Raw genomic sequence first — 14,989 nt, forward strand, 5'->3', positions numbered from 1 at the left:
CTTATTACTATAAGTCCTCTGGGCAGTTTAAAGGGATTAGAACTAACAAAAATAGCACAGAAATAGAGAACCATTGTTTGCCAGAACCCAAAAGGTATTGAAGTAGCAGCCAGGCAAACATTTCACCAAAATAAAATACACCAAAGGTATTTTATTGCTAGAATTAGCTTTATTTCTACAGCTAGAACTAGCTATCTACTAACTGTCCTTTGGAAAAAAAAAATTGGACAATTTATTTATTTATTTATCAAATTTGTCACCACCCATCTCCTCCCACCAGAGGGACTCTGGGCGGTTTACAACGAAATAATAAAAAAACAATAAATATATAGTAAAATTCCAATATATAAAAAATGTACTATAAAAACCATTACAAGTAGCTACTAAATATAAATAAAAATAAAGTCCAGATGGCTATGAACTCATTCAGTCCTTGCATGGGAGGGGTACTTTAAGGCACTAGCCAACCCCAAGTATGACTATTCTCCTCCCTGCCCCAAGCCCGGTGACAGAGCCAGGTCTTCAAATTTCTCTGGAAGGCCAGGAGTGATGGGACTAACCTCACCTCCGGGGGCAAGATGTTCCAGAGGACAGGCGCTACTGCAGAGAAGGCCCGCCTCCTGGACTCCGCCAGATGGAATTCTCTTACTGATGGGGTCCACAGCATGCCTTCTCTGCATGATCAGGTGGGATGGGCTGATGTAGCGGGGAAGAGGCGATCCCTCAATGATTCCTAATGGCACTCTAAGAATCAGTAATACGGCAGGGAAGGATTCTGGAGCCTTTGAGCCATACTTGACGAGATTTCTTTTTTGCCACTGAACACCTCCCCCTTTCCCCTCCCTTTTTTTGTGTGTGTGTGGACTTTTGAACAAATAAGCAAAGTAGATGCTTCTAGTCTCTGCTAGGCTTAGTGCTCCTGTTTTGCTTTTAACATATACATATATACCCGTCACACTGTTCTCTTTTAGGGTAAGCAGCATTGTGCAGAGTGCAGAAAAAGAGTAAGAAATAGTAAGCCAGGGAAAAGAAAGGTATGAGATAAGAAAAGAAATATAGCTAAAACTAGTTTATTCCAGCACCATTTATTATGCCTTTCCTGTAATGGCCTTTGGCTGAGTACGTTTAAGAAATAAGTCAGAACTGTATCATTCCATGCATTTTATTCTTTCAAATCATCCTAGTTTCCACTATATCCTTCCACTGCTTCACATACACTGTTTTTTGTTATTTAAACTTCTCCCCCCTTTTTTTGAGGATCTCAAGATCTATTCAATCACAACTTCTCCAATCTTCACTTTCCTCTTTATTCTTCCTTTGTATATTAGTTTTGCAGTTTGATCTCATTCCTTCTCTATATCATTAAACCACCTCAACATTCTTCTTTCATACGACACTGTTGTATTAAAATTACATTAATTCACAACCAATTTATTGTCCCCCTTTCTTAATTACTGCATTCTAAATGCATTCAGCTTACTGTTACGTTACTACTGACATATACAACTTTTATTTCCATATAACACTGTGGGTAGAAAAATGCTCTTAATGTGAGTAACAAGTATGCACATCCATTTTTGCTTCTTTTGACAAGCACTCATTTCTCGCAATAGACCACACATTATGTACTATTCTTCTACTAGTAATTTGCATGTCTTAAAATTTCTTCATCCAGTTTTTCATCTTTAGTAAACATTCTGGCAATGTACATAAATTCATCAATTTGCTCTATTTCGTTTATGTACAACAACAGTGAAGGTATTCATTTTCCGTGTCAAGCACAACTATCTTGGTCTTTGATACATTAATTTTCAGGTACATATGCTTCATTGCATTATATAATCTATCTAGCTTTTACTGAAAATAATTTGGGTTCTCAAACAACAACATGGCATCATTTGCAAACAAAAGAACATATGCTTCCATGTCTCTAATCAACACATCTCTACTGTCCCTGTAAGTCTTCGTTATATAGTTATTGATAAGTACCTTAAAACAACCAAGAAGGCATCAGACACTCTTGCTTGCTCCTTGCTTAATGTTGAACCATTTGCTGAGCTTTCCATGATTTGCTTCCAACATATACAGCTCTTAGTGCACTCAGTAACCAAACTTGCTTCATACTGGCCCCAGACATCCCATACTTCAAGTCTATTCATTATATTATATGTTTTCTCTAAATCAACAAACAAACAATATACTTCTCACATAAATACTTTTCTTAGAGTAAAAAATCTCGGCTGCACACCCTCTGCCTGGCCATTGCACTTTCCAGATGTTGTTCATTGTCCTCTCGCATATCCTTTCAATCAGAATTCTGCCAAACACCTTCAAAGTACACTAAACAAACTAATCCCTCTGTAGTTTTTGCATTCACTCTTGGTCTCTTTCTCTTGGCATAGGAGAAAAATCCTAGCGTCCTCCAAACATAGGCACTGTTGAAGCCACATAACCACTCAATAAGAAAACCACTTCCATATTTTAAGATTTAGTAGCATTTAGTGTGGTATTTTTATTTGGTATGCACTTCTATCAATATATGCAGGTTGTTGTTTATTTGTTTAGTCGCTTCCGACTCTTTGTGACTTCATGGACCAGCCCACGCCAGAGCTTCCTGTCGGTCGTCAACACCCCCAGCTCCCCCAGGGACGAGTCCCTCACCTCTAGAATGTCATCCATCCATCTTGCCCTTGGTCGGCCCCTCTTCCTTTTGCCTTCCACTCTCCCTAGCATCAGCACCTTCTCCAGGGTGCCCTGTCTTCTCATTATGTGGCCAAAGTATTTCAGTTTTGCCTTTAATATTGTTCCCTCAAGTGAGCAGTCTGGCTTTATTTCCTGGAGGATGGACTGGTTTGATCTCCTTGCAGTCCAAGGCACTCTCAGAATTTTCCTCCAACACCACAGTTCCAAAGCATCTATCTTCCTTCGCTCAGCCTTCCTTATGGTCCAGCTCTCGCAGCCATATGTTACTACTGGGAATACCATTGCTTCAACTATGCGGACCTTTGTTGTCAGTGTGATGTCTCTGCTCTTAACTATTTTATCGAGATTTGTCATTGATCTTCTCCCAAGGATTAAATGTCTTCTGATTTCCTGACTGCAGTCAGCATCTGCAGTAATTTTTGCACCTAGTAATACAAAGTCTTTCACTGCTTCTACGTTTTCTCCCTCTATTTGCCAGTTACCAAGCTGGTTGCCATAATCTTGGTTTTTTTTTAGGTTTAGCTGCAAGCCAGCTTTTGCAGTTTCTTCTTTCACCTTCATCATAAGGCTCCTCAGTTCCTCTTCGCTTTCAGCCATCAAAGTGGTATCATCTGCATGCATATGTATGTATGTATGTATGCAGGACAAGACCTATTTTTCCTCTTACAGCAACAGCCCTGTGAGTAGATTGGGCTGAAAAAGAGTGGCCCAAGGTCACCCACTGAGTTTCTGTCTTTGAGAGGCCACCAATACCTGTATTTCCCCATTTTTAGATGCTTTTAGATTGATATTAATCCCTTTGACATATGCTCATATGAATAGACTGGAGTTTAAATCATATATTTGAAAGAAACAGACCTGTTTCTAAATAGATGCTCACCAACAGTCACCATTCTAATTCAGTTTTGGGACTCCAAATGGTCCAATAACTTTCTGTACTCTCTCATCTTGTTCCAACCCATCTATGCATATCACCTAACAGAATATTTTTTTCTGGATTGGATTAATTCAGAATGTTACACAATTTTTTCCAGATTCCATCTCTGTTTCTTCCATTATCACAATTAACAGAGATATAACATTCAACTTTTGCTAACCTATGGATTGATACTTCCACATACACACACAGCCTAGATGGCATCAATTCACATTTTCTGATATTTAGAAAACTTTAGCCATTTCATTCATAATTAAGCCAACACCTTTGCTTCCCTGCATCTATTCATCAACTCAGTTCCTTAAGATGAGACCACTGTGATTCAGATTTATTACATCCTTACACTTTCTCTTAATTTGACATCCAAAATTCTTCCTCTCCTCTCCTCTCCTCTCCTCTCCTCTCCTCTCCTCTCCTCTCATTTCCTTAATTTACATTCTTTACCACTTATTCCTCTTCCATCCCAAGTCATAATCTTCCATTTGCCATGATCTGTTAAAAAACTGAAAAGGAAAAGTAGAGACCCAGACTTATAATAACGCACAATATTAAAGCATCTATTGTGTTTCTCTTCCCATTGCCTTAATGCATAAAAGATCCATTTTCAAATCTGTGGTCTTTATATTGTATAGAATAGAATTAAGATGAGCATACACACTTTAAAAAAACATTGCTGAATTTAATCTTGCTACACCTTTGTGGTATTTGGAAATTTCACACCTCAAGAGGCTGCTGCACACTGTAGATTTTAGATCTGTGCTTGCCTAGCTTGTTTTTATGGCATGTCGGAGAAGAAGCCTTTTCTGCTTTATTTTTAATGCAGTAGAATTAAAGGGAAAGTAAATGTAATTTTAATGAAAGCAAGTCATGCAAACTCCTCCCCTCTTACAGTCTTCCTTTATTTGATAACTATAATGTTTATGCCTCTGCCAAATTAATAGTCTGGTTGGATCCAGTTAATACAGGAGCACTGAAGTAGGTCTTGCTTCAGTTAGGAGTGAATGGGTACATGTCAATATCCAAGGGGGAGGGGGATAAAGGGTCTGGCCTAGAGGAGTGTGGAGGAAACAATATATGAGAAGCAGGATGGGAAGATCTTTCTGTTGTTTTGGTCATGAGTTCAATTCATGGAGTGGTTAAGATGCAGTTTCATGGTCTTCCCTTAGGCCTGGAAGGAGGCTGGGTGACCTTGGGCCAGTCACTCACTCTCAGTCCAACTCGGTGCAATGTAGACTAGCCGCCTCGTGGTGCACCCCGGGCAACGTGACTTGTCACGGCTAAATAGTTTGCACATCCGGCTGCTGGACCTCACAAGGATTTCCCAGCAAGAAAAAGCAGCTTGAACACTGAACTGCTATGCCATACGATAAAAAAAAAAAAAAGTCCAACCCACATTACAGGGTTGCTGTTATGGTGAAAATATGAGGAGAGAGCATTATTTACGCTGCCTTGAGTTGTTAAAAATAAAGGTGGAATATAAATTTAGTAAATAAATAGATGTTAATCATGCATGATTTTTGAGACATGGCAATTGACAATGTTTACATAACAGGCTTATCATGGTTAACCAAATTGTGGCTCATTCAAACCTATTTGGCTTGGTTCACAATGTACTCTGAACTATAAATTAATCAGTGGGCTGGATTTGTACAACATGTTTTACAAAAAAAGTGGTTGGCTACTTTGTAATCTCATGTGAATATAGTCTGTGCCTGTGGCTTCACAAAAAGCAAATTTCCTGCGCTTTCTTATCAGATATGAGGGATTGAAGGGGCATTGGTTAGACTTTGAGAAAAAGAGGTGTCATAACTTAGGAAAAATCAGTGCATTGACAGAATTTTCCCAAGGAAACCTGGCCCCACCAAGTACTCTGGACATAATAGACATCTTGAAGCCTCAATGACCTATGCAGCCCCCAGATCTTTTTTGTAATCTATAGTTTCTGCACATCATGATGAGGAACACAAAAACTGTAACATAAGCCCTAAAAAATGCTTAATATTCAATAAGTTCCTTCTCCTCTAGGGATACTCTGAGAGCACAGAATCACACTGTGGTCCATGGACTGCTCATATTCAATGTGACACAATCCAGTTTCCTAGGCTCTGTACCCTTATCTATCTATCTATCTGTCTGTCTGTCTGTCTGTCTGTCTGTCTATCAATCAAATTTGTATGGCTGCCCATCTCACAGGAAGTGACTCTGGGTGGCGTAGAGGAAAAAATATAGAAACCATAAACATGTCAAAAGCAGTCAAATTAAAAAGTTTAAATAAGCATAGAGCACACAAGAGATTAGATCAGCAAGGGAGCCACCTCAAGATTTCACTGGCCCCCTGAGATCCCCAGGCCAGATGACATAGCCAGGTCTTGAGGGAAAATAAGTAGGGATGGAGGTGACCTCAGTTGGGGGGGGGATGTTCCATAAGGCAAGCACCAGGACAGAGGCCCGCCTACTTGGGCTCACCAAGTTTACTTCCCTGACTGATGGGATCCATAGCATGTCTCTCTTGCTGGATGGGATGGGATGGGCAGAAATAATCAGGGAGAGGCAGTCCCTCAAATAACCCGGCCCCAGGCCATGAAGGGCTTTAAAGGTCAAAACCAGCACCTTGAATTGGACCTGGAAGCAGACTAGCAACCAATGCAGCTCGCAGAGCGGAGATATAACATAAGCTGTTCTAGATGCATACAAAACTGCCCCCGCCACTGCATTATGCACCAGCTTGAAGCTTCCGGATACTCTTCAAGGGCAGCCCCATGTAGAGCACATTACAGTAATCCAATTGGGAGGTGACTAGGGAATGAGTGACTGTGAGCAGAGCCTCCTAATCCAGGAACAGTCCCAATCGGCACATAACATGAAGCTGTGCAAAGGCTCTCTTAGCCACGACTGCCACCTGCTTTTCTCTTATGGAATGGAGAAGGATGTTAGGGAGAAATGTGAGAGGAAAAAGTAAATGTTGGGACACTCCCAGGAAAATGAATTAGGTTTACTGAGAAGGGAAGGGAATGAATGGGAAACAGGGCTCATGGGTCTTGGGGTGGGAAACAGCATGATGCCTGGGAATTTTTCTCCCATTCCCCTAGCTGGGAGTCTGTTGTTAAGCAGAAAGATTCCCCCCTCCTTGCTCCCATAAATCGGTGGCTCCGACTTCCCTGGGCTCTTTCTCTGTTCCTCCCTCCTCCTTTCCGTATGCACAGACTTGATGCTTAGTCCAGAACAGGCCTTTGATGCCAACTTGGGGTCATGGCATAGGCCATGGAGCTGATTAAAAGCACATGGCCCTTTCTTGATGCCTCCTCTCTCACCTCGCAAACATTCCTCAGAATAGCTTCCTCCTCCTGCTCCATAGTATTGCCCTTCACCCAGTCCTGCTTCTGAAAAAATACTTCTTTTTCTCCTCCTTTCTCCTGCAAGTGACGTCCATGACCCAAGCTGTTTTTTGATTCTCCCTAATGTTTCTTACCACAGGGGCTACAGGCACATCTCCAAGCAGCATGAAAACAGTAATGTTGTGGTGCTGCACTCTGCATCATTTGGGGGAAAATAAATATGCCTAGGAATGGGACCCCCATAATTTCTTTATAAATGAATTGAAACATGGTCATGGGTCAGAAGAATAATGAAGTTTGAACAAAAAAAAAAGAACAGCCAGTAAAAAGCACAGCCTAAGATTTAAATAGAGTGGTATGTGTTTGGAGAGAAATTTCGGGGGAAAAAAATCTAGTAATTCAGCATTCTTTGAGTTGGAAGTCTTTGGGAAGAACAGTAGTATAATTCAGAAAAGATAGAAACGATGTACAGAGTTATGTGGCAGGCCCAGTTATTATAATATGAACAAGAAGAATAGGTGTTTTGTATGAATGTATGCAAATGCATGTTGCTTTCTAAAAAGAGAAGCAAAAAAGTTCTCCTTTGCCTTGAAACCACACCTGCTGATGCAGACAAACTGCAGACTACACAGCAAACCTGTTTCTCAAGAGGACCACTTCAGATTGCTGATAGGAAATTGCTTTTCACACAAAAGTACCTCCACACCTAAGAAAGTGAGCTAAAAAGTGAGCTCACTTTTTTCTTGGCATCTAGTTTTCTAGATCAGCAGGTTTTGAAATTTTTCAGGCCACGAAACTTGTTAGTAAAAAAAATATTTTTGCGGGACCCATGATAAAGAGGCAGAGCACTAGTGACAGAAAATTGGCAATAAAATGAAAAGTAAACTGCAAAATTAACATTTCCAATGTACAAAAAATAAAAGTACAATTTTTCAGTTGAGGTTAATGCATTAACCAACAAGTTAATGCCTTGGGGCATTTTTTCTTGTTACACAACAGTGTGCAAAATGCTGTTTTCTTCTTACGGAGTTTTGCACATTTTCTTTGGAAATACTCAGGACTTTTATTTTTCAGGTTGAGATATTTGGTTTCTAGATGTCTTTGTAATTTTGCAGGATTCAGGCTACTGTGACCCAATGCTGGCTCACATTCAGCACACAGTCCATTTGATTTGTCTTTCTTGCCAGTCCATGTAAAACTAAACTTGATAAAGTTTGATCATGTTTGCATTTCTTACTTGTGCTTCAGCTTAATTTCTCAAACTTTTTGCCATAAGAAGCAACAGTAACACCACCAGCATGGGAATTCACTTAGCTTGTTGTGTTTTCACTTTTTTTCTGTATTGTCTGTAATTGTACCAGTTTGTAGCCACTATTCCCTATCTGGAAAAAATATTTATTAGGCCTCACCAAAAAACAAAATGAAAATAATATGCATATACTGAGGCATATCTCGGATATGTGTTGATATCATGGCTTTTTTCCATTGTGAATGCTTGGCTGATGCCACTTAAACACCCATCTTCCTCCTGCCTGACTGCAAACCAATTTGCATGTATGTTTACTCCAAAGAAAGTCCCCTTCCAAAGGGATTTGAGGCACAGGTGTACTTCAGGCTAGCAGTACAGTTCTAAGTTTATTAATTCCCACACAGCACAGCGGGACTTACTCCTAAGTAGGTGAGTTCATAACATTACCTAGATGGTTAAGCAGGTCACTTGGGGACACATGTACGCACACACACAAAAACTGTCCGCAGCATGGGAAGTGAAGTGAAGAGGGAGGGAGGGAGGGACTGACCTTGATTGCTCTTGTGCTGCTAAGTAAGTTAGAAATGTTTGTCAGAGTTTGGGGGGCAGGCAGGGAGTTGGGTTTTGGGTATGTGCATGTGGGAAGACAGGAAATTCAAGTAGGGGTGAGGAACAGCAAGCAGTTGCTTCCTATGCAGACCGCTGGTGATAACAATTGCGGAGGGCATATAGCCAGTGAGAGGTGAACAGCAGCACTGAGCATTGGATGTCTGAGTGTGCGTCTGAAGACAGTTTGTTCAAGGTTTTGTTTTGTTGTTTTCCTTTAGTCTTTGCTAAACCAGTTCAAGTCCTCATGGAACCCTAGGTTTTTGCATAACTTAGTTAAAAAAACCCATTCTAGATGTTTGATCCCCCCCCCCTTTGTGCATGGATGCAAGCAAGAGGATTTAATTTAAAGCTGGTAAATTGCAGTCTGAAGTGGTACAGTTCAGCAATGGATTGTTTGCAAGAATTGCCTTCTGTTTCAGAAAGAAAAGGTGGGCATGAGATTAGAAATGCACTCTCCATGTGTCTGATATTTTTATGATGATGTAATATAAACTAAATTAACATATCACATTACATCACGGTGTGTTTAACAGTGGTTTGTTGAACAAAGTACAGTTGGCTGTGCTCATACAACACATTGGGATATAAACAATGATTTACAAACTACAGTTGCTGGGTTCATACAACACAACCAAGGAAACTATGATTTTTAAAAAAAAAAAATCCATTCAGTCGTGTGTGATTCTTGCAGACTGCCTAGACAAGTCCCTGCAGTTTTCTTGGCAAGGTTTTTCAGAAGTGGTTTACCATTGCCCACTTCCTAGGGCTGAGAGAAAGTGATTGGCCCAAAGTCACCCAGCTGGCTTTGTGCCTAAGGCAGGACTGGAACTCACAGTCTCCCAGTTTTTAACCTGATGCCTTAACCACTACACCAAACTGGCTGTTGATGATATGATATGCTTAACACAATTTGTGAACTCAGTCATACAGTTGGAAGGGTATCCAGCCTCTTACCCTGTTTAAAAAATGTAGAACTGGACCATCTCGAAGGAATTGATTCTATTATCAACTTGTTTTTATCATGAAGACATTTCTTCTAAAGTTCAGCTATAATCTATTGTCTTCTAATTTAACCGGATTAGATTTTGTTGTGACTTCTGGGTAGTTAAGAACAATATAGTCTTAGTATCTGATGCTGAAAACAGGTTGCCTCCCATGTCTCTGTATATTGTCTCTTTTTTCTGTGTGTGTGTGTGTGTGTGTGTATGAAATATATGTCTGTTCATTCTTCAGGAAATGCTTTGGCATTTGAAATACCTTTAAGCTTGTTTTATTGTTTTTCCCATGACAACTAAATGAGAACCATTTTGGGAGTGGGGAAACTATAATTTTATTCCATCCTTCAAGAAACTCAGGAGGGGGGAACCTAAAGCAGTTTTCCCACTGTCCACAATTTTTTTATCCCTTTCTCTGTGAAATTAGCATTATCCCAGATTTCTGCAAAGAGGCTTTATGTACCCTAAAAGATAGCTTTCCTGTTGTGGCATGAACTGCTATAAGATACAGTCTGCTTCATTAAAAACATTATATAGTGACTATGAAAGCAAATAAATATTTAAGGATTATTAAAGCATTTTGCAAATCTCAGTATATAAGTAAGCACTCTTTGAAAATGCATGCTCACAATTATAATAAATTGGAAGATAATTCCAAATTATAGTTACCCTTTTTCCACCTGATTTGTACTTCCTGTAAAGTTTGAGTGAAGTTTCATTCTCCCCCTTTAAAAATAAATCAATATAAATTTGTTTCCCCCTGTGTTGTTTTCTCTTATTAAATTGAAGTTTTGCTTGGCAACAGCACTTAGCATTTGCACATTTTTGTCTGCTTCAGTTGATAGCAGAGTAGGGGTGGGAAGGTGGAATCTATGTGGGCTATTTTCTCTGTTACTGTTGTTGCTTTTCCTTAATTAAATTGAAAAATTAAACCAGGGAGATGAAACAGGAAAAAATGCCATTGGGTCTTGAGAATTAAGGAGATGGGGAGCGACCCCAAGACTTTAATTAGGCCTTTAAATCCATGTGTAAAATAAATTTAGCCCAGAGCCAGTAACGTTGGAATGATAAAACTCTTTGATAAAAATGCCATATTCTTGGCAAATGACTGAGGTGGACAGAACAGCTCCCCATTCGCAAAATAAAAAAAATGTACTCTTTCGTCTTCCCCACCCCCTCCTAAATGATGCCCCAGGACTTTGGAGATTATTAATGGTGTCTTTTGTTCAACCTATAGTGCTCCCCCCACTCAAATGTCTGCTTGCCTCGGGGCCCCTGGAAGCCGCCGATCGGTAAAAAGTGATAAATACAATAATCTTGTCTGCTTCTGATTAAATTTATTCCTGACAGCATCATTTATCACAAAGAGACCGGGATAATCACAAACACTCTGGGAAGGTTCTGCAATGTGTGTGTTGGTGGAGATGGGGGGAGAACAGGAGGATATTTTGCATGTCAGCAGCATGCTTCTGCTTTTTGAGCAGAGAAAAGTTAGTAATCTGCAGAGAAGTGCTGTCCCTTTTCCAGACAGCAGAAATTTGGGAGACTTGAGGAACTGGAATGAGAGATAGAAATGAGGTGATAGGGCACCTGCTGCAAAGGGTATCTATTCAACCATCCCCTAGGATTTAAGGCAGAAGAGAATGACCTGAGCATGGTTTATTTACTTCTTTATGCTAATACTCCTTTTGGATGACAGCTGGCTTGTATTTCACATGTATTTGCCACTTCTACACCCACGTTTGCAGTAGAAGGGGGAACACATCTTCCATCAGCCAGGCACAGGTGTTAGGGAAATGCCAAGTTATTCTGCAGCTCCAGGAAGTGAGCCCCTGAGTATTCGGGGAATTTGGACATTTCTTCCCTTGATGCTTTCAGGGAAGCAATGCTGTAGGTACTATGAATTGGGTACTTGGATGGGAATAGCTACTTTATAGCATAAATCCCTGTACCATTAGCTCACTTGGCTTGTAAAGTTTGAATGGACTGGTTGAATATCAAAGGTCTACCCTCTCTTTCTTGCATCTGATGAAGTGAGCTGCAGCTCATGAAAGCTTATGACTTTTAATAAAATATGTTAGAAATGGTGCTACCAGACTCCTGATTTTTTGTCTTTTTTTCTCTCTCTCTCACATACACTCTTATGGAAAAAAGACCCTTCTGTGTACTATAAGCAGAATGCAACCAGACTGCGCAAAGATGTCTGTGGAGCAAGTAACATTAGGCTGCAGATAACCATGGCAGGCCCTGATCCTGAAACTTTGAATTTCAATTGTTTATAAAGTATACATATGGGAAAGAAAGAAACCCAGCTTTGGAAAATGTGGGGTGTACATGCACATCTTTAACTGCCCTAGTCTGATGTTGCTTATCTTTTTGCATCCTCATCAGCCTGGCTCTTTTCTAATCTTCTCCAGTGGTACCATCCAGGTAAGTTGAACTTTAACTTCTATCATACTTGCTGACTGGTAAATTATGGACTTGAAGTCTAACAAATCTGGAGCTTTCCATGGTGGATAAAAATGGTCTAAGGGAACTTAAATGTCAATCAGGGATGGTTTAGTATACTTATGTGCTCTCATAATGTTTTTTCATCAAGTTGAAATCTATTATATGATATAATATGTATGTTTTTCATAGGGGCAGACTGATGGAAGAGATGAGTCTGCCACCATAGTATCTCATTTGGCCTGCAATTAACTTGAGCAGTTCACATCTAGAACAGCTGTTTGTCACTGGCTATTAACCGTCATATAGTACATGAAAGAAACCTCTCTGCTTAGAGGTGTTATACTTTTGTGTGCCAGACAAACAATAGAGGAAGATGGTTACTGTATCCTTACACTTTTTACACGAAAGCATTTAGCTGGCAATAGAATTGTAGTTTAGATGGATCGCTTGTCAGACATATCAGGGAATCTTTTTGCATTTGAGGGAACCCTCTTCCATTATAAGTATACCTCTCCTATACCAAATTCACAGTGTCAAAGGCTGGTGCAGATAGAAATTGCTTACTTTTTTAGCATTAATTTTACAACTTAAGCAACCTTAGAGTATGTTCATTAACATCTTAGAAATCATATTTAACCTTGATATAAACTTTTTTTCTCATCTTTAAAGGTTTAATCTATCTAAATCATTGAAGTGTTAACACTTTCCAGTTTCTGTTGTTTAAATACCACTGTACTCAGTTATCTGTATTTGCTAATGTATTATTCATATTTTATAATGCAATGAAACAATTAATTTGAAAAAAAAAGAAATTGCTTACTTCTGGTAATCTTTCAAACTCTAAATCCTAAAATTAATTTGTTTTAGAAATATAGCTCCTCCATAGCTTCACACTGTGCTATGTGCTGGTCCAGTTTTTGCCTCTTCCCTACTTGACTATCTCCCCTTTTTGCCTTCTTTTATTCACATATCCATCCTCATAGAAAGGAATTCTAGATTATCTAAAACCTGAACCTTGGGGGTAGAATAAATAATGCAAGGCTAATCTATAGAGTAGCTGTCATTTGGTTACTGCTACAGATTGAATTGGGGCATTCTAGGGGAAAGGAACATTACTGTATGGTATCAAGGCTGGGGGGAAAACCCATAGCACTTCTAATTCCTAGATGCCGGCCTCCATTTTCTGGGCTGCCTGAAGAGAGAAAAGAGAAACAGGGAGGATTGATATTTGTGAGACGTGGAAAATTGTATGATTCTAATCTTATATTTGATCAGAATGTGAAAAGCAAGCTAGCATATCTACTCTTCTGCATGGGTGTGAAAGGTTGAAAACCTAAGGCCACTGGGAATCTGAAAGAACAGGAAGCAGGGGCACCAGGGTGGGATTGAAGGTCAGCATGCAAATATGAGTGAAAGTGGAAATGTGACCCACATTGCCTAGTTTGTACTTCTCCTTTCTCTGTATCATCACGTTTATTTTGTCACTGCTGTTTTGCCAATAAAATTTAGGTTATGTGAAATTGGAACATTTCCATTGATTGTAAGTTAGGAAAAATGGAACTGATTTCTTTAAAAAAAATGTGTGGGGGTAGCAATGGTGTGTGTGTGTGTGTATCTATATCTCTTTATGAATATGATTGTGTGCCATCAAGTTGGTATCAACGCTTAGCAACCACATAGATAGATTTTCAACCTGGTCTTTCAGGTGTTCCAACAGTGCACTCATTGCCACTGTAACTGAGTCCATCCACCTTGCTGCTGGTCATCTTCTTTTTCTCTTTGCTTCCACCTTTCCCAGCATTAGAGCCTTTTCCAGAGAGCAGGGTATAATATATCTAAAGTAGGATAATTTGAGTTTGATCATTTATGCCTCTTAGCGAGAACTCTGGGTTGCTTTGCTCAATGATCCATTTGTTTGTTTGCTTGGCTTTCCATGGTTTTCTCAGGAGTCTTCTCCAACACCGAAATTCAAGAGTCAATATTCTCTCTACCCTGCTTCTTTGAGTCCAACTTTCACTTCCACTGAGAATCACAGAAAATACTATTGCTTGTACTGTTCTAATATTTGTAGTTATAAACACATCACAGCATCTAATTATCTTTTCATGGCTGTTCCATCGAGTGCTAGTATGTGACATATTTCTTGACTGCTTGTTCTTTTACTGTTGACGGTTGATCCTAAAAGTCACAAGCTATCCTCTGCTCCAGTATCTTCATTGTCAATTCTAAGGCTGTTCTACCTGTTGGCATTAGTTTGGTCTTCTTTATATGTAATTTTAGTCGATTTTTTCATTGTGCTCCTTGATTTTTATCATTAGAGCTCGCAGATCCTTTGCATTTTTGGCTATCAGAGTAGTGTCATCACATAGCATTATGGATGTTTCTTCCTCCAATTTTAAAACCATGCTCTTCTTCCAGTCCAGCTTCCCTTAATTTATATTCAGCGTATAGGTTGAATAAATATGGGAAGAGTATACACCCTTGTCTCATTCCTTTGCAAATCTGTAGCCAAGTCATTTCTCCATGTTCTGTCCATATGTACTTTCCTGACCTCTGTATATAGGTTTTTCATGAGGACTATGAGATGTTCTGAGATTCCTATTTTTCTAAGCATATTCCACAGTTTGACATGATTGACACAATCGAAGGCCTTTCTGTAATCAATGAAACACATAGTGACTTTTTAAAAAATATTCTTTGGCTTTCTCAG

The 14,989-nt window shown here is 39.5% G+C and overlaps 2 protein-coding genes across 4 annotated transcripts in view; both read left to right on the forward strand.

The window, feature by feature from the left end:
• Nucleotides 1–14,989, forward strand: part of CASC3 (CASC3 exon junction complex subunit) — a 437,671-nt gene that overhangs the window by 311,011 nt on the left and 111,671 nt on the right. The window lies entirely within an intron of this gene.
• The window catches only part of RARA (retinoic acid receptor alpha), a 224,639-nt gene that overhangs the window by 106,215 nt on the left and 103,435 nt on the right, over nt 1–14,989 (forward strand). Inside the window, exon 1 of one of the 3 annotated variants that reach the window (XM_063300688.1) lies at nt 12,200–12,258. The exons of the other annotated variants lie outside the window; for them this stretch is intronic. The gene's annotated coding sequence lies outside the window, so the exon portion shown is untranslated. Of the gene's footprint in view, nt 1–12,199; nt 12,259–14,989 lie in introns of those variants that run through there. 3 annotated transcript variants of the gene reach the window in all.

This window comes from Candoia aspera, chromosome 4, assembly GCF_035149785.1.
Source record: "Candoia aspera isolate rCanAsp1 chromosome 4, rCanAsp1.hap2, whole genome shotgun sequence".
Lineage (NCBI taxonomy): Eukaryota > Metazoa > Chordata > Lepidosauria > Squamata > Boidae > Candoia > Candoia aspera.